We start from the raw sequence: 24,314 nt of genomic DNA, 5'->3' as shown, positions 1-24,314 counted from the left end.
GGAGTCCCAGCGCCGCGTTCGGGAGCACAAGGGACGCTCCCCACTTACCCGACACTCCCGCCTCCGGGCTCAAAACCTCTGCAGGGCTCGTGGGAACCGGTGGCCGCGGGCGGGGGCGGGGCCTGGGGGGGCGGGGGCGCGGCGGGAGGGGCGGGCTCAGAGCGGGGCCTGCGGGGCGTGGCGGGGGCGGGGGCGGGGCCTGCGGGGCGGGGGCGCGGCGGGGGCGGAGCGGGGCCTGCGTGGTGGGGGCAGAGCGGGGCCTGCGGGGCGAGGCGGGGGCGGGGCCTGCGGGGCGGGGGCGGGGCCTGCGGGGGCGGGAAGGACTCGGAGCGGCGCCTGCGGGGCGGGGCCTGCGGGGAGGGGCGGGGCCTGCCGGGAGGGGCGGGCTCGGAGTGGGGCCTCCGGGGCGGGGGCGTGGCGGGGGCGTGGCGGGTCCTGCGTGCCGGGGGCGGAGCGGGGCCTGCGGGGCGGGGCGGGGGCGGGGCCTGAGGGGCGAGGGCGGGGCCTGCGGGCTCCAGGCTGCGGACGCGTCGGGGCCCGCGGGACTTCGCAGTGTCCGCGGCTCGGCGCAGCCCGCGCGCTCCCGCCAGGTAAGGATGCGGCGGGTCCGCAGGGGCGGCCGGGGACTGGGGGGATGCGGGCAGGGCCGGGCAGGACGGATGCGAGGCGAGAGGCGGCTCCCACGAGCCCGGAGCCGACCCTCCCGGGAGGAGGAAGGTTTTCTCCCCAGCGCGGCGCGCACGGGGGCGCCACGCCAGGTGAGGGACCCGGGCCCTCGGGTCCGGGAGGAAGGGACAGGTGCGCGCTCCCGCGGCCGCCGCCTCCCCGCCGCCCGCCTGTGGGCTCAGGCGCTGGCCTCTCCCGGGGAGCACCCGCCGCCTTTTCCTTCGGGTCCGGGACCGAGGCCACCTGGCGCCGGGGTCACCTCCCGGCGGCGCGGCCAGGTGGGGTCCCCCCCTGCGGTTGGGCGGCCGCGCAGGCTCCGCTGAAAGTTGGCACAGTCCGCAGAGACATTCCACAGTCGTACGTGCCCGAGGGCCTCACCCCACCAACCTCACAGGTGGTTGTTGTTGTTTTTTTTTTTTTAATCTGGGAAATAGTTTGAATCTTGAAAATAGGAGTCGGTGAATGTATGCATTGGAAACACTAGGACCTTGACCGGAGTGTGCACTTTTCTTTGGATCCTAAATTTGCTTTTTGATCTGATTCCCACCACCACCCCCCCACCCCGCCCCAAGAAAGAATAATAACACATTTCTCTGTACCAGGTTCGGAAACAGCCTCGTCTATTGCCATTCTTTGGAAACTGGAATATTTGATTAGAAGGGTTGGGAACAACAGGATGGGCTGGTGGCTAAGTGGGTTTGAAGGTTATCCAAAATCGTTAAGCGTATACCCTGTATTTTTCCAATGAGTGCCCATTTTCCTTTTAGGAAATTCTGAGAATTTACTCTCTTTGAGATGGTTCTGCCCTAAAGGACTGAGGAGGAAAAAACAACCTTAACAAACCAGTGGTTTTCTCAATTAAGTTTAGGTTTAAACAGATCGGTTTGTGACATTGGTAGCTCAGCCAGCAGGAGTCACATGTGGTATGGAATATCATGACTTACACGGAGAAAAAGAAAGTATGTTGAAATTTTCCTATTGTGTATTGGAAAGTATTTATTTTTTTAAGATTTTATGTATTTATTCGTGAGAGACAGAGAGGCAGAGACACAGGCAGAGGGAGAAGCAGGCTTCTCCTGAGGAGCCTGAATTGGGACTTGATCCCAGGGCCCGGGGTCATGACCTGAGCCTAAGGCAGATGCTCAACCACTGAGCCACCCAGGCATACCTGAAAGCATTTTTTAGTTCTGTTACGTTTTCAGTGTTTAGGAAAGACCTATACTTTCCCTGTACTCCAATTAATCTGATCAATATATTACTCATCCTGCCAATTCATGATGCTGACTGCAGTGTATTTATGCTAATGAGTTTGATTCTTTTTTGTTTGTTTGTTTGTTTTTTTTTTTTGTTTTTTTTTTGAGTTTGATTCTTCCCACAAGGGTGTGTATATGTTTTGGTTTTTGGAACTGTACAGGGCAGGTGTTGTAGACTCATGCACATCAGTGCCCTGCTGTAGTTGGCAAAACCTTAGCTTCACATTGGTCCTTGAACTAAAAATTTCACATCTTCCCAAATAGAAAAGAATATGGAATATAAATGTATGCTCTAGCACTTTCAACCTGTTTAATTATTCTGTACTAAGTCAGCGTGTTTTCTTAGCAGCTAGATACTCAGGGCAGGGGCTATATTTTATCAAAGCATGGTAAAGCTCAGAGAATGGTAACCTTCACTCTGGAAAGTTGACCGTTGATAGGGTGGTTGGAAGGGTTGTGTCTACTTTTATGCTTGGGGAAGAATTGTGGGACTCCCTGCCTTCCTCTGCATATCCAAAGTAGTAGGAGCCTGAATCCTGGGCCTCCAAGCACACCTCTGCTTACAGGTTACTCCAGGTTGGCCAGCTGATACCTCCTCTCCCTGCCCCAGCTCTTCCAGTTTTGTGGCTTCCACCTCAGCTCCACCCTTCCCTGGATTCCCACCCTTAGGGAGAAGCAACTTATTTTTTAGGACAGAGAGATGAGATCTGCATAGTTGACACAGGGATGTTGATCCAGCCTGGTGCTGGGTCCCCCGTGGATGCTTTAGTAAATGTCTGTTGAGGAAAGTGCCCCTTATTGTCTCTTGTTATTCAGACTACAGAGGTAAAGAGGAGTGAAGTTGAACTCAGATCAGTTGGTTTAGGGGCCAGCTGCCTTGGTTGGATTAGTGTCATAAAGGGGGACATTTGAATCCATTAGATAGGAGTGAAATTGGCTCATGGTGGTTGGCAATTGTAAGATTATCCTGTACCACGTGATTATGCCATGAGAATAGCTTTGTTGAAAAGAACCCCAGAAGAGAGGGGTTTAGTTGTCTTGACCTGGACTTGTCTTTGTGTTTCTGCCCTAGCTCAACCAGTCCTTCCTTGGGTTGGGTTAGAACTATTGCCTTTCCCACCACATTTGACTGCTCAGAGCTCAGATGACAATAGCTACTGTGGGCTAGATGTAGAGAATTACATTTTCTTTTGTTGGGAAAAACAAGGATGGAATTTTGCCAAATTGCTATTAGGGAGACAAAGTGAAAGCAAATAAATGTAAAACTGCCTGGGCACAGAAGTCAATATAGTTTTTTTAAAAAAATTATAAACTTTTAATCTAAATTACATTGCTCTCTCTCTGGAAACAACCACTTGTAATTCTTTGAGCTGGTTATTTTGGTATCTGTTGCTTGCAGTTCTTACTTCTTGAGTTTGCAGTTTGAAGTATTATCTGTTGACTTCCCACCGTGGAAGATGATGACGTGGCTGCCTTTATTCCTCTCGCCCCCATCTTGACCACAGCTTCCTTATTTTCCCATCCTTACAGTAGTTAAACAGTAATTTTGGTTAGATCAATATTCATAGCTAAGCCAAGCACAACTTTTTGTTTTCTTTGGAGTTAATAATTGCTTTGTTTGTTCATTTATTTAGTTTCGTATGTCCTTATTAATTTGGCCCAAAACTCTTGGCCAGATTTCTGAAACTTGCTTCGCATGCATCAGGTATCATCAATTTTATTGTCCTGGAAAGGTTGTCGGTGAGTCTCCTGGCTTGCCCTAATCTGGAACAGTTGCCCTCTACACGTGGGGCCCAGCGGTCACCCTGAAGATGTCCATCATCATCTTGAAGATCCCCATCATTTCTCTCCTGTGTTGGATCTCTTGTTAAGCACATGTCTTCCTCTATCTTGCTATGGATTCCCTTGTTTTGGTGGAGCACAACTTCAGGGAGCTTTTTGGAAAAGATGCATGGGATATGAATTTTTTTGAGACAGCATATGCCTGGAAATAGCTGCTTTCAACCAGACAATGTACAGTTTAGAATTTTAGAATGGAAATCTGGGAGGCATTGCTTCCTTGCCTTCAGGTTGTGTTGCTGTTGAGAAACTCAGAACTGTTCTGATTCCTCAAATTTTGCCTGTGTTTTGTGTACAGTTTACAAGGCTTCTGAGTCTTTTATGGAAGTTTATAGAATTTTCTCTTGGTCTCCATAATTCTGAAATTTCATGATGCTGTACCTTGGTATGGATCTACTTTCTTTTACTGCTCTGGGCTCTTTGGATCCTGAAACCTATATCCTTCAGTTTGGGAAATTTTCTTGAAATTACTCATTGATGATTTCCTCCTTTCCACTTTCTATGATGTTTCTTTCAGAAACTCTTCTTGTTCATGTATTAGATATTTTCTTATATTTTCTTGTATTTCTTATGTAATATTTCTTATATTCTAATTTTCTTATATTTTCTTTCCTCTCTCTATATCTTGGTTCTGCTTTTGGGAAGATTGTCTTAATTTTATTATCCAGTCCTCCCACTGAGTTTTTAATAAGTATAATCACATTTTCAATATTTTAAATTAAAAGCTCTTTTTGTTTTTTGAGTGTGTGGGTGTGTGTGTTTGTGTGTGGTGTGCTAAAGGAAAGGAATAATTCTCTTCTACCCTCAAGATCTTCTAGCTGGACTAAGAATTAAATTTAAGTGAGACAGATTAACAGGGGAAAAACCTAGTTTTATTCTAAGGGCACAGAGGCCCAATTATGGAATTGAGACCGAAGGAAATAACTAAAGCAGACAGTTTTTATATAGATTGGAGAAAGAAACAAGAAATCTTGGGGAATTAACAGGACAAAGAAAAATTTGGGAGCTTCAATTAGTAAAGAATTCTAAACACAATTTGGGCTGTGATAGTAAAAGAGTAAAAAGTAACAAGGGTTCTTTATACAACCTTCTCAGCCCTAAATTTCCCATCTCTGGCGATAAGGATGTCTTTTTACCTCCTGGTACAGGGAGGGCACTTTTCACATGGGAGATTTATTTCCTGCTTTCAGGAGACAGAGGAGGGTCTGAGTGTTCTTCTTGCATTGGCTGTCTCTTAGGTAACTTTTGTTTGAAATAATCAACATGCTGGGCACCTCGGTGGCTCAGTGGTTGAATGTCTGCCTTTGGCCCAGGGCGTGATCCTGGAAGTCCTGGGATCGAGTCCCACATCGGGCTCCCTGCATGGAGCCTGCTTCTCCCTCTGCCTGTGTCTCTGCCTCTCTCTCTGTGTCTCTCTGAATAAATAAATAAAATATTAAAAAAAAATCAGCATGTCAAAGTGACGCATTTTGAGGTGGCCTGCCCTTGGCCCCATCAATATCTATTTCTTGCTTTTGTTTTATGGTTTCAGTATCTTAACTGTCTTATCTCTCTGAGGAGTCTCATTTTTTTGAAAGTTTTTTTTCTTCCTTCGCAGACTCATTTTCCGCAAGTTGCTCTTGTCTGTTTATTTGTTTACGTCTCTAACTTTCATGTTAGAGGTTTGCTTCATATTTCTAACACCCTGTGGGGTCTGCTCACATTTCAGTGGGGGTTTAAAAGCTGAAGATGTGTATATGGGCTTGTTGGCTGGGAACGTCACTGTCTGGTGATATGGCTGGGACTTTTATTTGGAGAAACTCTGAGAGTCCTCAGAAAATGCTCTTCCACTCTTTTTCCTGGGTGGTGGCAAGGGAGCCTGGCTGCCAGTGATCTGGGAACTAGGTGGAGAAGAAGGCTGGAAGTCTCAGCATCCACATGTTCAGGCAACCCCTCCATGGTGTTTCCAGTCGAGCCCCTGAGCTGTGCCTGATGTACCCGGTTCCAGGACCCTCTCTGGGAGAGCAGGTGGGGAAAGAAACTCCAGGTGTTTTTGCAAGGATAGGCAGGGAGGCTATCTCCCCACCAAGATGTTTTACTATTTTCTCTTCTTCCATTCCCTCCATCCTTGTGGGTTTAGACATTAGAGGGGGGAAAAAAAGATTCCTTTGTTGTCATTTTATTGGGCTTTCAGGAGGGAGAGAAAGGTTTTGTTCAATCTGCCATTGGGGCCTTAACCAGCCTTGGCTGGGAGATGTGTGTGGCTCAGCGCTGTGCTGCTCTTTGCCTGCCTTTACCAGCAGTAAGCATGTTCTTGACCAGGTTGGACCTCAGATTTCTTCTTCTATCACTTTAAGCATCCCCTTCCAGCAAATTCCAGTCGTCATGGGAGGCAAGCCTCTAGACCTCGTGTGGACCATCTATAGCTCTCTGGCCATCGAGCCCTTCCCTGTTCCTATTTCTTCAGTCCACCGAGTCTGAGAGGACTCCTTCTGTCACCTTGACCTCTGACTGTCTTACCTTTTGGTGAAACTTGTCGTCAGTAGGTCTCATACCTTAATCTGAAAGGCAGGCCGGGTGTCGTTGGTGGCTGCACGGCCTCAGTGGAAGTTATCATCGTTTCCTTCTGGAGGCCAGTTTATCACACCACTGCCTTAACCAGCAGAAGCATCCTCACTTCCTGTTTCAAAGCTCATGTCTTTCTTGGAATGTGCACCCAGTTCCTGTTTCTGGCTGGGCTGACCAGCGGTGACTGGTCTCTCCAGTGCCTCGTGGATGATCACAACTTTCCCAACCCCATTTTACTGAGTGAATCACTCCTTAGGCGTCTGTAACTCAGTGTGATCTTGCAGGTAGATTGGCAACATCCACCTGACTTGATGCTCACATGCGGAGGAATGATGAGGGTCACCTTCCACCATCGGAGGAGCATTGTTCTCAAACCATCTTATCTGTGCAGAGAAAGCAAAGCTCTAGCTCCAAGGTGATGCGTATGCACTGGGAATACAGAGCACCAGGGCTGGCAATCACTACCTTGGAGTGAGTGTAGGAGTGACTTGCTCTCTGGGGGGTGACAGCAAATAATAAGATGGTTAGAAACGCGGGAGCCCGCTAGGTATCATGATGAATGGAAACTTGGCCCCTGGGGAAATACCTGCAAGTGCTCATTCTTCCCTTGGAGCTCCCCTCCCTTTTCTAATAGAACCTTTGAAACCATTGCAACCTCTCTTTCCATGCGGTATATTTTTCTCTGTTGTGCTAAGTGCTTCCCCTAAATTCTTCTCAGCAGGATTGTAAACTGTCCTAGGAGACAGTTAGGAGAGGAGACCGCCTAATAAATACCGAGTGAATGCACGGAATGACTTTTCCAGATAATTGTGGACACTTGGCCGTTAGGAGAAAAAAGATACTTGATCGAAGTTGGACCCAATAGCCTAAATTCATTAAATTCTGGATTAGACTTTCACTTCATTTTTGCTGTATAGACTGAAATATAGAACATTCAGTATAGGTTTTCTCACGTGGATTGTTTCTTGTATTCCTTAGAAATAGTTCTCACTGATAACATTCTTTTTTTTTTTTTTAAGATTTTATTTTTTATGTAATGTCGATGCCCAGTGTGGGGCTTGAACTCACAATCTCGAGTCGCATGTTTCACTGACTGAACCAGCCAAGCACCCCTCATTGAAAACATTCTTAAAAGGACAACACGGATTACTATTACTATTACTACTACTACTGCTACTACTACTACTTCTACTTTTTTTCTCACCTGTGTATTTTCTCTTAGCATAGCATTATGATTGTCTTGGTTCTTATCACCAAGAAGAGTGGCTTTTGGAGGAGGGAGGGAATACATGCTGATTAGCTTGTTTAGACTGGTGAATTTTACATTTTTAAAGGAGGAAGATCTCTTTGGATTTCAGCAGTGTATAGATATATCCTTTTGTAACTACATGTCATTTATTTTTGAAGGTTAAAAGCTTTTGAAATGATTGGCTACAGAGTATCAAAGTGACAGATTTATTTATTTATTTATTTATTTATTTATTTATTTATGATTTTACTTATTTATTTATGAGAGACATAGAGAGAGAGGCAGAGACATAGGCAGAGGGAGAAGCAGGCTCCCTGCAGGGAGCTCTATAGGGGACTAGATCCCAGGACCCAGGATCATGACCTGAGCCAAAGGCAGATGCTCAACTGCTGAGCCACCCAGGTGCCCCCAAAGTAACAGATTTTAAATTGTCTTTTACTACATAAGATACTTCTAATGTAGAACTCTCTGTCGAATATCCTACTCCATTCTAGCCTGATTTCATAAGAAAAGATTTTAACTTCTCTTTGTCCTGAATAGAGTTCCAACAAGTTCTTTCTGTTACTATTTCCTTAGAAACTCTCATGTCCTCATGTCCCCCCCAATATTATATTCCAACCAGAACATGTAGACTTTCCACAGGACTGCCCCCCAAAATCCCAAAATGAAATTGTGTGTGTGTGTGTGTGTGTTTAAAGATTAATTTATTTATCTTGGAAGGAGAGGTGCATGAGTGGGGGGAGGAGCAGAGGGAGCCGAGGGGGAGAGAAGCAGACTCCCCTTTGAGTGGGAGCCCAACATGGGACACTGTCCACCCCCAACCCTGAGATCAGGACCTGAGCTGAAATTAAGAGTCTGACACTCAACCGACAGAGCCACCCAGGGTCCCTGAAATCATGTTTTTTTTTTTTTTTTTTCCTTACAAAGGAGTGATTTCAAAGTTTATTTTTCTGTGGGTATAATTTAAGTGTGCATCGAGTTGGTTTATACCATTGGGGTTATTTTGTTTCATAGAAGATGGTTAGCTTTCTTATTTTCCCACCTTGACTGGTAAAAATGCGTGATCTTGTAGCCATGTAGATAAGCAGAAATACAACTTAACTGAGTTATGAATGAAAAAGATATGTAAATTTAGGTATGAATGCTTTTTAATTTTGTTTTTTAAAGGATTGTCATCTTAATTTGTTAGACATTTAAGCCAGCTATAGAAGCACTGCCTTAAAGAATCCCTGTTCACAGGTTCTGGAGTCGTAGCTGAAAGGGCTTTGGGGTTCAGAGCTGGTGACACATCCCTCCTGCCTCACCTAGACTACGGATAAATCCCTGGATGCCTCAGAGATTCCTCAGCTCTCAGCGTGCTCTGTGGATTCTCTCTTCCATCACTTAAAAAATAGTTTATTTATTTAGTTATATAAAGATTTTATTTATTTATTTGAGAGAAGAGAGAGCGCGCACGCACAGAGGGAGAGTGAGAAGGAGAGGGAGAAGCAGACTCCCCACTGAGCGTGGAGCCCAGTGTGGGGCTCGATCCCAGGACCCTGTGATCATGACCTGAGCTGAAGGCAAACACTTAACTGACTGAGCCACCCTGGTGCCACCCAAAAGTATTGTCTTATATATATACTCAATGTTAAAAAATTTAAATAGTGCTGAAGCCTACGAAGAAATTAAAACAACCCCAAACCATTTCGGAGAGAATCTTGGTGAACCCCTCTCAGTCATCTCTATCATCCTATGACTTGTTAAAAATCTTCCACAACTTTCTAGAAAATAATTAGCTGAGGGAGTATTGTGTGCAGCTGTTAATGTAACTGAGTTCCATCATCTTTATATATATGCAATATATAAAAAGATATATATATTATACTTTGTGTATATATTTATTTCTATATATACAGTTACTTTTTTATTTAATTTTTAATTTTTTTTGCAGTTACTTTTTGAGATTATAATCAGTTCTGGCATAAGGTTCTTTGGCTAATAGTATATCATATAGGCATTTTCTTGTAGCAATAATGATCATTTTTAATAGCTAGGTGACTGTCTTGTTAATGTACAATGGTATTTTGAACCATTCCTCAATTGTTGGACAATTGAGGTTCTTTGCTTTTTTCTTTCTTTCTTTCTCTCTCTTTTTAAAGTGAGTAGTATTGTTATCCCTTTTTCCCCTTGGGGGGTTATTTTCTTGCTGAGTTTTTCTCAAAATACCACTCTGGGATTAAGGATTTCTAGTTTCTTTTTTTTTTTTTTTTTTTTTTTTTTTGGATTTCTAGTTTCTATTAATCATTGTCAGAAGGACACAAAATAATAATTTGAAAAAGCTCACTAGGTATGTCAAGTTAACTAAAGTTCCGTTATCCTCTTTTTTCGCCTTTTAGATCAACAGTATCTACTTTGTTGAAGAAATACAGTGTAGCTGGAGCTACTCAGGCCATGTTATGGACTAGGTTGTAGGCCAGATAAAAAAGTCGGAGTAACCCAACAGGTCCCTTTGCAGAGGCTATGTTCTGGTTGGTCATGTCTATAGCATTTCATTTTGTTGGATGTGGTAGGAAAAGTTTCCAGGGATCAGTAACAAAAGGTGGAGAGGTTGTTATGGTATCTGTGAAACAGCATTTGACCTCAGTACCTGGCCTAGGGTTCATGAACCTTTGTGTAAGCAGGGGAAGGCATTATATGCCTACGGGAACGTCAGCCCTCCCACCCATTTCCCCATTCTTGGACTGTAAGAGGAAGTAGGAGGAACAGGTCAGCCAGCAACTTTAGGGAATTTTGCATTAATATCCTTTCTTGATAAAGAACCAGAGCAGAGTAGATTCCTATTCAGATTTTTCCCTTGATATCTTCCTGTATAATGTTTAAAGCTTGGGTTAGATTTCTAAGTTGGCTATTAACTGGTATTATGTTCCCATGCCTCAGGGTTTCCACCTATTAAACAAAGCATAATGACACCTAATTAACAGTCCACTTCAGAAAGATTCATGGCCTAATGCTTGTAAAGGACTTTGAGTTTCTCAGAGTGTTTCATACACATTTATGAATAATGAGATGACTTGCTCTGTTTAGCAGAGGGCATCGATAGTCTGCCCATTTTACGGAGGAGAAAAGTGAGCCTGAGAGGGTAATAGCTTGCTGAGAACCAGAGGGCAACTTTCATGTACTGTCTATGAAATTTTTCTTGAACTTTGTGGAACAAGTGGAATCTAAAATAAGTTCTGCGTGAGTGCGTATGTGTTGGGAAAGTGGATTTTGCACTTTTTAAGCAAGTACAACCTTCTGCGGGGATAAGCATAGGCTACTCCTTTGTAAGGGGGGGATCCTGTTTGACACATCCACTGGAGTTCTTAAAGGGCATTAGATAATTTTGGAAACTAGAGATAAACTGCGATTTTCAAAGTAACTTTGAAAAGACTTGATGGACACAAAGGCTGTTAAATAAATTGAGTCAGTAGGAGTAGTTGAAAAATGTTTTTATAAATCAGGAATGGAGGTTGGGGGGCAAGGATATCACAAAGGGTAGGCATAGATGGACATTTCCTAGAACACAAATGTGAGTAAACTAGTCTCATTATTATTGAAAAAAAAAAAAAGATGTAGGAGGGGGAGTACACAGTGTAAACTCCCAAGTTGACAGTCAACATGGACATATTGGGGCACCCAAGAGCCAGACTGCTGGTCTCAGGTGTTGCAGTGGTGAAGAATGCATTTAGGTCAAATGAATCCATCTATATATGCAAATGGACATTCCAGTTTTTTACGCAAGAAAAGAGATTCACTATGACTGTGAGCTCTTAACTGAAGAGATTCACTAAGTGTATGACTTGGAGCAAAAAAAAAAAACAGTAATCAAATCATGGGTGTTGTTACAAATAATTCATTCTACTCATTTTCAAGTTTCAGCATCTGAGATCTTTTCATCAGTGTACCTTAAAGTCATATTAGATGCTGAGAAAAGCAAACATCTATTGGTGGCAGAGAAGATTGAGTAAAATACTCCCATTGAATTCTTCAGTCCAGAAGCATAAATGGGGAGGGGACATAGGGACAGGGCGTGCCTTCTTGTACCACGGCAAGCAGAGCTCGGTGATACAGGGAGACCATTCATTTGTACCTTCTTTAGTCCCAAATAATATACCACCTGCCACCCATAGTTACTGTTTTTTTTTTTTTTTAAGATTTTATTTATTTACTAATGAGAGACACAGAGAGAGAGAGAGGCAGAGACACAGGCAGAGGGAGAAGCAGGCTCCATGCAGGGAGCCCGATGCAGGACTCGATCCTGGGACCCCAGGGTCACACCCTGGGCTGAAGGCAGATGCCAAACCGCTGAGCCACCCAGGGATCCCCCATAGTTACTGTTTCTGAGCCCATAAGATGTGCCAGCCTCCACGTGGGGCTCGTTACATGGATTAGCGCATTTAACCCACCCTACAATCCAACAAAGTGGGCAAGATTATTTTCAGCATCCTACAGATGAAGAGCGTGAAGCTTGGAGATTCCGGGAAATGTGGCCTAGCGGTGGAGCCCGGCAACAGTACAGTCTGACTCCAGAGGGTCCTTTTATAGCTCTATGAGTATCTGCGCTGAGCGACCCTCCTCTCCTCTTGTGATTTCCCGCCATGGAAACATTAACAAAACGGAATTTTCTAGAAGAAAATATAAAGTCTACATCAAACAAAGCAAAAGCAACCAGGTCTGGGTATCCCTCCAAGCCCCTTACCCTGAAGATTCTGAGATGTCTTCATAGCAGCACGGCTGAACGGAAATACTCTGTGATTTGAAAGCTCCTACCAGCCACGTGAAACAAACCAAACACACTAGGTGAAGTTCGCTTTAATAGGATATTTTGTGTAGCTCAATAGCTAAGAAACATTCTAATTTCACGGTTTAATCATACAGTGATTATTAATGAGATGCCAGAAACAACTCGGGGGCTTGCTTATGAGCAGTACAATGCAGTGCAAGACAGTGTCTTGTGCAGTGCAGTGGATAATGTAAAATGTTGTCCTACCAAACAATAAAGCTGCGGTTAAGAGAGAAACATTTCATACTGCTTCAGTTTTAAATTTTAAATTAAAATTAATTAAAGCTAAATAAAATTCAAAATGTAGCCCCTCGTTTGCACTAGCCACATTTCAAGGGCTCAGTAGCTCTTTGTGGCAAGTGGCTACCCTAGTGATTGGTGCAGCAAAGTTATTCTCTATTTTCAAAGGCCCCAAGACTGCCAGATACTCCGTCCCCACCCCTGTGCCCTGACCCCTCTCAGTCCCCAGCTCAACTTGCTTGCCTCTGCCCAGGGCCATCATGTACAGTTGTGTAGGTTATGCACTGTAAAACTCTGGGGTGTCATTCGCATTGCAGATGTAGGAGATTTGTTTATTTACTGTGACAGGTTATTGGAAGATGGAAGTAAAGTTTTTAAAGGAAGAGACAGTTTTTCTAATTCATGCAAAGGCATTTTTTTGGGGGGAGGTAATTGTAGTTCTTATTCCCTGATGTAGGAAAGATGCTAGGGTTAGAAGCCGATGGCCAAGAAAGAATTCCAGAGATGTCTTTGGTGTGTAAAGGTGGCTTTATTAAAGCCACAGGAACAGGACCTGCGGACAGAAAGAGCTGCAGTGGGGTCATGAGGAGTGGCCCATGATATACTTTCAAGTTGGTAGAGGGTTAGGGATAGCGTGAGCCTCCCAGATATTTTGGAAACAAGGTTTCCAGGACCTGGAGGGGGGCTAGCTATTGTTAGGAAAAGGTCATTTATTACTGTTTAGTAAAAAACTCAGTCATGAGACTCTTCAGATGTATATCGGTGGGTCATGTGCTTGGGGGATGATCGCCAATATGTACCTTGGGGGGTAGAGATAAAGGAAGCTTCCAAAGGAATTTTTATATGTTAAGTAGACTTACAGGATCCTGGAGGTCAGCCTATGATTGCCTTTTGCCCTTGGCAAGTGTTGACATGGGGGCAGCTGAGATCCCAGAGGAAGGTCACTCTGCCTGTTTCAAGGATTTGTCAATGGGTCGTAAGTAGTAAAGAAATTTTAATTTAATCATTTTTCTTCTGCCTTTGTTTGTCACTCACGTCATTCCTTCTTAGCATTCCAACAGTTGGGCCCAGGCATTGCTCCGTTGTGTGCTGAGCACTTTCCAGTGCCCACAGCCTGTGGCTGAAAGCAATGAGGTGGGCCTCTCCCACCTGCCTTCTCCCAGTAATGTCACCAAGTTGCAGTCTTCGAGGTAGTTTACCTCCGAGCCCTGTGTCTTATTCATGATTGTGTCCACAGTGCCTGGCACACAGTGGGTGCTTAACACATTTAGTGATTTCAGTGGTTCTCTCAGTGTCACTCAGGCCCCTATCTTGTGTCCTGAGTTGCTCTTAATGAAACTTGACCCAGGGCTGATTTTCCAGGTGCTGACATGGCTCTCTCTTTGCCGAGTCACAGCTCACCCTTCATGTGGTACCCTGGTTCTAAACAATAACTGTCATTATTGTTATTATTACTAATAATAGCGACCATTTATTGTGTCAAGCGTTGTATCCAGCAGTTTATGTGCATTGTTCCATTTACTCTTTCCAAACATCTCTAGGAAGTAGGTACTCTCATTATTCCCATTTTATAAGGAGGAAACTGAGACACTGAGAAATTAAGTCATTTACTCGAGGTCACACAGCTAGTAAGTGTCAAAGCTGAAATGTAAAACCAGTTCTGTCTGACTTCAAAGCCCTTCTGATGTGGAAATGTTAGGGTTCAGAGCCGAGGGCCAAGAAAGGATTCTTGAGATGTCTTCTGTGCCAAAAAAGTGATTGTTAGTAAAGCCTGGGGACAGGACCCTTGGGTAGAAAGGGCTGCCCGTGGAATGTGAGGAGTCACTGATTTTACACTATGGAGTCAGAGCAGGTAAAGACAAAGGGAAGTTTCCAGAATGACTTTCACAGGCTGAAGAAGACATGGGATCTTGGAGGCCTAGCTATTGTCCAGCTAAGGTTGTTTTTACCTCTAGCAAGGCATTCCCATTAAGATTGGGAGTTCCTGGAGGAATGCTGTACTGGGCCAGCCTCCAGTATTTGTCAGAGTTGCAGGTTCTAAGGACATTTAATTTTATCTACATTTATTTTTGCCTTTGTTCCCCGCATCCTTTTATGCTTCAAGCAGCAGGACTGTGCATCTCTTTTGTTATCTGGGGCCTGACTCACAAGTGACTCCACCTTGGTGGACTTGTTTGCCCGGACTTGCTTCCTTTGGGGGAACTTCTCCGTCCATAGTTCACATGGTTTGGGTGGGGTGGACCCCGGGGTGGCCATGTGACTTCGTTTAGGCCTATCTAAGAAGAGCCTGCACCTGACCAAGTGATTGGTTCAGAGGTTAGCACATGACCCAGCCTTGCTCAGTGAAGCTCCATTTCTGCTCTGCTAGGAAGGGAGGCATTCTTTTCCTCTGGGATTTTTTTTGCCCCTGCTAGAATGATTTGACTTGGAGCTCCTGCTGGCCATCTTTGCCTGCTCTTTGGGGAAAGCTGTTTGAAGTAATAGAGAATGAATGAGGCGGGCATGAAGTGAGGCGTAGCACCGAGCAGTGGTGGGAGCACAGATAGTGCTATTTATTTTTATTTTTTTATTTTTTAAAAATTCGATTTGCCAGCATATAGTATAACACCCAGTGCTCATCTCATCATGTGCCCTCCCTAATGCCTGTCACCCAGTTACTCCATCCTCCCACCCTCCTCCCCTTCGACAACCCTTTGTTTCTCAGAGTTAGAAGTTTTTCATGGTTTGTCTTCCTCTCTAATTTTTTGCTACTCAGTTTCCCCCCTTCCCTTATGGTCCCTTTCACTATTTCTTAGATTCCACATGTGAGTGAAACCAAGTGATAGTAGTCTTTCTCTGATTGACTTATTTCGTTCAGCATAATACCCTACAGTTCTATCTATGCTAATGTAAATGGTAGATATTTATTCTTTCTGATGGCTGGGTAATGTTCCACTGTCTGTATAGACCACATCTTCTCTATCCATCATCTGTCAAAGGACATTGTGGCTCCTCACGCAGTTTGGCTGTTGTGGACATTGCTGCTATGAACATTGTGGGCGCAGGTGTCCCGGAATTTCACTGCAAATGTATCTTTGGAGTAATACCCAGTGGTGCTGGAAAGCACTGTTTAAACCCCAGGATTTAGGGGCTCCTGGGTGGCTCAGTCGGTTAAGCGTCGGACTCTTGATTTTTGGCCCAGGTCATGATCTCAGGGTTGTGAGATTGAGCCTCTCACTGGCCTCAGTGCTGAGCATGGAGCCTACTTAAAATTCTCTCTACCTCTGTGCCCCTTCTCCCACCACCTGGTGCTCTCCTTCTCTCTCAAAAGAAAAGAAAAGAAAAAAGAAAATAAAAATGGAAAAAACCAACCCAGAATTCAGATGTGCCTGAAGTGTCCCAAGACTGCTTGGTTTTGTGAGCCAGTACATTCCTTTTTAGTTGCTGTCTACTTAAATCAAGTTATTTACAATTGACAAAGCCCTGCCTAATGTACAGACTTTCCAGAAGATAAATAGATTCTTTCCTCATTGTCATTCTTGATCTACTCTTTGGATGAGCTCCCTGCTTCTTGGGCCTTGGTGCCTACTGTAGCCTGTACCTCGCCTGGAGTCCTTTGATCCCTGGAGACTCTGAGTATTTATCTTGGTTTTTCCCTTTTAGGTCTCTGAGCTCTGCCCTAAGGAAGAGAGATACCACACCCACCCCCTTCTCACCCCTTTCCCCTCACCCCCCCCCCCCCCCATTACAGAGCCCACACACAGGGATAAGTATTATGCCATGGGTATATCATTGGAGAAATCTGTTTTTTGTAGACATTACAAAATTACTCATCAACCTACTTTTGAATGCTGATCAAAGACTGTTGAATGCTTAACTCATCTGGCCTCTGACATTATCTGGGATCTCAGCCAGCTTAGGCCTAGGCTCTGCCTCTTAACCCCAGTTTCTTTGGCTCCTAGCCTTTCTGATCAGCTCTCTCCTAAATACTCTCAACTTCCCTATGATTCTAAACTTCCATTCTTCTGCTGGCTTCCTTCCCAATCTTTCCTCCTGGCCTCCGAGGGCATTGTTCCATTGTGAATCAACGCTCCCACACCCCAGCCTCCTCACATGATGAGAACACTCCCTTCTCTGTAGCTCTCTCTGCTGTAGCCTTCTGGTGTCCCTTTGCTGCTTTCCCTTTTAGAGGTAGAGCCCTTCATGCAGACACCCTCGTGGTCTCTCCTTTTGCCACCAACCTCTTGATAGACTCTTGGTTCATGATCTTTCCAAACTGCCATCTCTGCATTCATCTACACAACTCGCTTGATATGTCTGTGATGAGTTATCCAGTTGCCTTTGGGCTGGTTAGAGGGAATAGCTAATTATGGCATGAGTGGAAAATAAGGGACACTTCATGAAAGAGACTACCTGTGATCAGGGCCTTAAAAAAATGAATAGCATTTCAGCAGGTCGAACAACTCAAGCAAAAAAGCATGGAGATGTGAAAAGGCCTAGTGCATTTGCTTTCTCAAACTCTTGGAAATAAATGGTAGGAAAGGAAGGGGGGAACCCAGGCTGGATCTGACATGATTACGTTTACTTACGATTAAGGAATGGCCCTGAAAAGAGTCCAATGTAGAGAATGCAAGGGAAGGAACAGCCTTTATTCTAAAAGGGAGAAGTACTCGGAGAAGTTGCAGAGGTGGAATGATACTCTAAATTACAAGGTTGAGACATTGGGCTGATTGGAAAAAGAGAAGAGTAGATTGAAAGCAGTTTAAGAAAGTTCATAAGAAGTCTGGGGATGTAGACAGGAGGGATAGTGAAAGAAAAAAGTGGAAGGATTTGCAGAGCAGACTGGTTACAACAGGGCAGAGAAACTGGGCAGGCCACGTGCCGCGTCAGGGGCAGCGGCGTGGAGGCCCTGCAGGGTGGTGCGAGATGGGAAGGTCGAGGAAACAGCTCAGACCAGATCTGAGTCAGATCAGCTGGCCTTTGATTGCTGCGTGTGAAGAGTGAGAGAACTTGTATGTTTTACGATGGCGAAAATGACTGAAATTATGTAGGCTTAACGTGTTTCTCAAACTGTTTTATGGAATACTACAACTCTGGGAGCTGTGAACGAGGTTTAAGGGATGGAGAGTGAGTTCTGTGATCAGGTAGGGCTGGGAAGGCTGCATTCTCTGTGGTTCACGGAGCCTGTGGGTGTAGAAAAGGCCACGAGGAACGCACGTTAAGAAACCAGTTCGGAAAAAAAAAAAAAGAAACCAGTTCCACATTGTGTAATACAGCTTTGCCCGAATATATTTGTTCATTCATTCAACAGGCCTGCGGTAAGCACATCTTATGATAGTGTGTTTTGGTTTGGTTTAAATATTTATTTATTTATAAATAAGAAATAACCTCATTTTTATTATTTATTTATTTATTTATTTATTTATTTATTTTTAATTTTTATTTATTTATGATAGTCATACAGAGAGAGAGAGAGAGAGAGAGGCAGAGACACAGGCAGAGGGAGAAGCAGGCTCCATGCACCGGGAGCCCGATGTGGGATTCGATCCCGGGTCTCCAGGATCGCGCCCTGGGCCAAAGGCAGGCACCAAACCGCTGCGCCACCCAGGGATCCCTATTTATTTATTTTTAATTATAGTGTAGTTGACACACAATGTCACATTAGCTTCAGGTGTGTATTTCCAGGGGTTTGACATCTCTGTGTTAGGTTGTGCTCGCCACGGGAATAGCTGCCATCTGTCCGCATGCGACGCTGTTACAACACCGTGCACTGTATGTCCTATGCTGTACCTTTCATTCCTGTGACTTATTAATTCCATACCTGGAAGCCTGTATGTCCGTCTCTCTTTCACCCATTTTCCCCATCCTCCCAATCTCCCTCCCCTCTGGCAGCTGCCAGTTTGTTCTCTGTATTTATGGGGGGAGGGGGTCTTCTTCTGCTTTTTTTGTTTGTTCATTTGTTTTATTTATTTATTTTTTTGATTTTACATGTAAGTGAAATCATATGGTCTTTGCCTTTCTCTGTCTGACTTATTTTACTTAGCATGATACCCTCTAGGTCCACCCACGTTGTCACACATGGCAAGATTTCATTCTTTTTAAATTTTTTTTCTATTTTTATTTAAGTCTTTTTTTTTCAAAGATTTTATTTATTTATTCATGAGAAACACACAGAGATTGAGAGAGACAGGCAGAGACACAGGCAGAGCGAGAAGCAGGCTCTACGCAGGGAGCCCGATGTGGGACTCGATCTCGGGACTCCAGGATCACCCCCTGGGCTGAAGACAGGCGCCAAACCGCTAAGCCACCCAGGGATCCCCTCATTCTTTTTTTTAGTGGCTGAGTAATGTTCCACTGATATGTATATATACCCTATCATCTGTCAGGTTGCTCCATATCTTATCTATTGTAAATAATACTACAATTAGCACAGGGGTATAGATATCTTTTCAAATTTGTATTTTTGCTTTCTTTGGATTAATACCCAGTAGTGGAATTACTGGATTGTGTGGTAGTTCTATTTTTAATTTTTTGAGGGCCCTCCATATTGTTCTACAACAGCTGCACCAGTTTACATTCCCACCAAGAGTGCAGGAGGGTTCCCTTTTCTCTACATCCTCAGTAACACTTGTTATTCCTTGTCTTTTTGATTTTAGCCATTCTGACAAGGTATGAGGTGATATCTCACTGTCATTTTGATTTGCATTTCCCTGATGATTAGTGATGTTGAACATCTTTCATGTGTCTTGGCCATATGGTAGTATGCTCTGGGCACTGCCATTTGTCCTGTCGTAGAGGATAAGATGAGCCAGTGTCCCTACTATTATGAGGTTATGGTCTGGTGTAACCTGATAGGTCCTAGTGTTCTGAGAAATACAGTTTGGGAAGCCTGGAGTTAAGGTGCTTATATTCCTGTTCGTGCTGTGGAACGGACTGGAGTGATTGGCTGCCTGCTTGTCTCTTTGCCTCCATGTCTCTGTGTTACACCAGTTCCTTCACCTCTCCACAGAATGTTTCCTGTGCATCTCCTGCCTTGGGCATGGACAGAGCTGATGACAAAGTCACCTTCAGGTCTCAGAAGTTGGTGACTTGCCGAGGTCATCCAGCTAGTAAGTGGCAGAACAAGGACTAGGACCCAGCTCTGTGGCTCTAGGTTCTATGCTCCTTCCAATCTTGGTGAAAGGAACAATTTGAAATGCCTGAAAATTGAAAAAAAATTTGATAGACTGAACAGGTTAAGTGAGATGCTATCGATGATGCCAAGTTAATCAATAATGGCAGGGCTGACTTAAGTATCACTACTACTACTACCGCCATTTTTATCACTAATATTGAGTAATTGGTGTGATCCATGTATCATACTAAGCATTTTATATATTTTTTATTATTTAATTTTTATATCAGTCCAGTAGCAATTATTACCTCATTTAATAGATGAAGACATAAGCTCAGATTGGGGAGTAGGGTGTCCAGGTTCACACAGCTACAAAGGAACAGAGCCAAACTTCCATACTAGGCTATTTTCAGAGTCCAAGCTCTTTTTTTTTTTTTTTTTAAAGATTAAAAAAATTTATTTACTTGAGAAAGCACTCAGGAGAGGGAGAAGCAGACTCCCCGTGGTGCAAGACAACTCCCCCTCTTGCCCCCCCGCCCGCCCCATGCAGGGCTCAATATCAGGACCCTGGAATCATGTCCTGAGCTGAAGGCAGCTGCTTAACTAACTGAGCCACCCAGATGCCCAGAATCTAAACTCTTACCTTCATTTTATATATTTCAACTTACCTTGCTCCTTCTCCCTTATTAACACCTAATCTCAGAAAGGATCTGATCATTCATTTATTCCATAAGTCAGGTAGCATTCAGCAGATATTTAACGAGTACCTACTATGTGAGGGAACTATTTTAGATAGTGAGGATCCAGTGATGAATACACTGACTGGGTTTCTGCTTGTGTGGAACTTAACAATCAGTGGGGAGAGCACACGCTTTTAAATAATCAAAAATATCATGTAGAGATAAGTTTCATTTGTTTATTCTCTCATTTGTTTGAGTACAGTTGACATGATCAGTATCTTTAAAATCATTAGAATAGAGACCTGAAAGTGACTGGTTATCTACTTTAGATTGGGTTGTCAAGGGAAGGTCTTTTTTGGAAAAAGTGACATTTAAGCTGATAGGGGAGTAACAGGAAGTTGTTAACTAGGGAGAGAGCAACAGAGGGCAGGTGGAATGATTTTCTGGGTGGAGGGAGCATCATGTACAAAGATACCACCATGCCATGACTTTGCTGTGTTTGAAGAGCAAGAAGAAGGCTCATGTGGTTAAATAATAGTGGGTCAGGGGAGAGTGGTACCAGATACGGCCGGACAAGTAAGTGGTACGTTGGGTTAAGGAGACAGGGTTTTGGCTTAAGGGTGGGGAAACTATTGGAGGATTTAAGTAGGACTGAAGGGGGCACCTGAGTGGCTCAGTGTTTGAGTGTCTGCCTTTGGCTCAAGTCATGACCCCCAGGGTCCTGGGAGCGAGTCCTGCATCGGGCTCCCCGCAGGGAGCCTGCTTCTCCCTCTATGTCTCTGTCTCTGTCTCTCTCTGTGTCTCTCATGAATAAATAAATAAAATCTTTAAAAAAAAGTACTGAGGGACATGAGCTGATTTATGCTTTTTATCTTTTAATTTTTTTCAACGTTTGCATTGATTGCTACGTGGAGAAAGGATTATAAGAAAATATGGAAGGAAGTAGTGGATCCATTTTCTTTTTAAAGATTTATTTATTTATTTTAGAGAAAGAAAGAGCATGAGTGGCAGGGGCAGAGGGAGAGAGAATCTGAAGCAGACTCTGCACCGAGCATGGAGCATGACGCAGTGCTCAGTCTCATGATCCTGAGATTGTGACCTGAGCCACCCTGGCATACCAGGAAATAGGGGATCTATTAGGATATTGCAGTCGTCTCGACAAGGGATGATGGTGGCTCTGTCAGGTATTGCCACAGTAATCCCATGTAACAAACATCCCATAAACTCAATGGGGTACAGGGGTAAGGAGGTGATGGAATAACTGGGTAGTTCTGATATGGTTCAGGGTCCGGCTCAGCTGATCGCTGAGTCAGCTAGGGAGCTCTGCAATATTGCCTTGGTTCTCTGGTGTGTTTGCAAGGGCTATCAGACTGCCAGCTGTGTGGCATGGCCTCAGTGGAGATGGCTGTGACAACTCTTCTTTCTTCTGCGTTTATATTATGCCCATCTAGTAGGGTAGCCTGGGCTTATTCTCAGGCTGGCCCAGTCATAATCTCATAGTGATTGCAAAGAAGCAGAAGGGAGTAGAAACAAGCAAGCAGATTTTAACACTTTAGCTTGTGTCAAGCTTGCTACTGTCCCATTGGTCAAGGCAAGTTTTGTGGGTGCACCCAAAGCTAGTGTGGGAGGATGTTGTCAAAGGGACAAGGATCCGAGAGGTGTGGAAAGGTACCAAGAGGTATGAATAATCAGGGCCATTAGTGCAATAGATTGCATGAATGAGGAGAAAAGTAAAGACTTGAATATTCAGATTTAGGATATTTTGGAGGTACAGTCCAAAGAACATGGTCATGAATTAATTTTGAGGTGTGAGACAGAGGAATGAATCAAAGGTAACTCTTAGATTTTTGGCTTAGTAGCTGGGGAGATGGGGAAGCCATTTTCTTAGATGGCGAAGACTAGGTAAAGAGCAAGTTTTAGGGGAGTATCTTGAATTCTGTTTTAGATGTGTTGTGTTTGAGGTATCTGTTAGATATTCAAATGAAGATGTCAGGTTTGCAGTTGGATAAATGAATCTGAGGTTTCTGGGGACAGGGTTAAAGTTGTAGATTCTGGAGTTAGCAACATGTAGATGGCCTTTCAAGCTATGCAACTGGGTGCAACCACCCCTGAGGAGAGTGGATGAAGAAGGCAAGCAAGCTCAGGATAGAGCTCTGGTACATACCAGTGTTTAGAAGTAAAATGGAAAAAAAGAAGCTGGCAAAGGAGACTGAGAAGGTGCACCCTTTAAGATTGGAAAAAAAAAAGTCCAAACGTCTCTATTGGTTTCATAGAGAACCAAGAGAAACTAAGCATTTCAAGGAGAGAATGGTCAGCTATGTTCAACACTCCTGGAAGGTAAGATAAGTGAGAGGTGACCACTGAGTTTGGCAACAACGAAGTCCTTGGTGACCTTGACAAATGCAGTCTTAGTAGAATAATGGAGACAGAAGCCCAACAGGAGTGATTTGAGGAAAGCACATGGGGTGAGAGTAACCCTAATATTGTCTTTCAAGAATTTCTGCTATAGAGACTCAGAAGCGATGTGGTTGTTGGAGGATAATGTGGGTCAAGGAATAGCTTCTGTTCGGGAACATAAGTGATGTCAACTATGCCAAAGGGGGTGACCCAAGAGGGGATCCTGTTCACTGTAGGGATGGGGTAACTGCAGCCCAGAAGTGTTTGAGATGGCAAGAGAGGATGAGATTGAGAATTATAATGAACTTGAGTCCATGCGTTACCTTCTTCAAGGGATATTTGGGTTCCATATTCTATTTCTAATTTTGGGACTGAAGGGTATATCCACTATTGGAACACTTCCAGCCATCAGCCAGGGTCGGGAAGTATGAGTTCTATTGTCATACTGGGCAGATTGAATATTTCTGTATCAGGCTCACTCAGGTACCGTTGTAGAGGAGAGACCTCCTTGGAATCATTTTGTCTCTGTAGGTGGTGCTCAATGTTTCTTATAATGATAGTGAAACCCATCAATTCAGTTTCTTAGATTTTGAGATGGGTAGCAAGTTAGGCAGGTCCCGGGCAGAGCTCAGAAGGGAATGTAAATTAACGAGCCATTTCCTTGTCCAGGAATACTGGTATAAGAACCAATTACACCCAGCAATATAGGTATTACCATTAATGGATAAACTAGCAGACTAGGGTGATTGGCTAATGCCATTTGGTAGATCCTAGATAAGGCATGCCTTCTGGAATTCTAGCTGAGTGATAGAAATGTTGCTTTTTATGTTTTTTAAGCTGTGTAAACTCAATTTTAAAGGGTCATGTAGGGCAGCCTGGGTGGCCCAGCAGTTTAGTGCTGCCTTCAGCCCAGGGCGTGATCCTGGAGACCAGGATCGAGTCCCACGTTAGGCTCCCTGCATGGAGCCTGCTTCTCCCTCTGTCTGGGTCTCTGCCTCTCTCTCTCTCAGTGGCTCTCATGAATAAATAAATAAAATCTTAAAAAAAAAGGGGGGGGTCATGTAAAGCAAATGTGTTAAGGAAGTGGTAATTAACATATTTTGTGAAATAAAAAATAAAAAAATAAAATGTATTTTGTGTAAGTTCAATAATACATTTGGTGGTATGTAAGGAACTATTTTCATCAACCCTCCTGGGATATGTGGCCTGTGTTTAGTGGGTGAGGATGGTGGTGTGAAAAAATGCAGTACCCTATCTTAGAGTTGTTTTGACAGCTTTGGAGGATTTTTGTTCAATTGCTTCAAGTCTGCTTTGCTCTTTCACTCATTTAAAATATTAGTATCCACTTGTGCAATTCATATTGTGAACTGAGAACCACATCTGTTGCCACTCTGCCTTTTAGAGCTTTCTGACTTGGCAGAAATAATACTGGAAAGGACACCTGCCAGAGTCTTAATAATTCTTACATATAGCAGTCTGACGAGTGTTGGCTCAGTGTTCATAGAAATACCATGGAGTCAAGAAGCAGGGCTTAAATCAGATAAAA

The 24,314-nt window shown here is 44.0% G+C and overlaps 1 protein-coding gene across 1 annotated transcript in view; it reads left to right on the top strand.

Moving 5' to 3' along the window:
* The first annotated feature begins 510 nt into the window (after window positions 1-510).
* The window catches only part of TEC (tec protein tyrosine kinase), a 132,375-nt gene continuing 108,571 nt past the window's right edge, over window positions 511-24,314 (top strand). Inside the window, exon 1 of the mRNA XM_041726963.1 lies at window positions 511-590. The gene's annotated coding sequence lies outside the window, so the exon portion shown is untranslated. The remainder of the gene's footprint in view (window positions 591-24,314) is intronic.

Source organism: Vulpes lagopus, chromosome 12, assembly GCF_018345385.1.
Source record: "Vulpes lagopus strain Blue_001 chromosome 12, ASM1834538v1, whole genome shotgun sequence".
NCBI classification, from domain to species: Eukaryota; Metazoa; Chordata; class Mammalia; order Carnivora; family Canidae; genus Vulpes; species Vulpes lagopus.
Note: the sequence above shows the minus strand (reverse complement) of the source record. Positions and strands in the feature narration are given on the sequence as shown.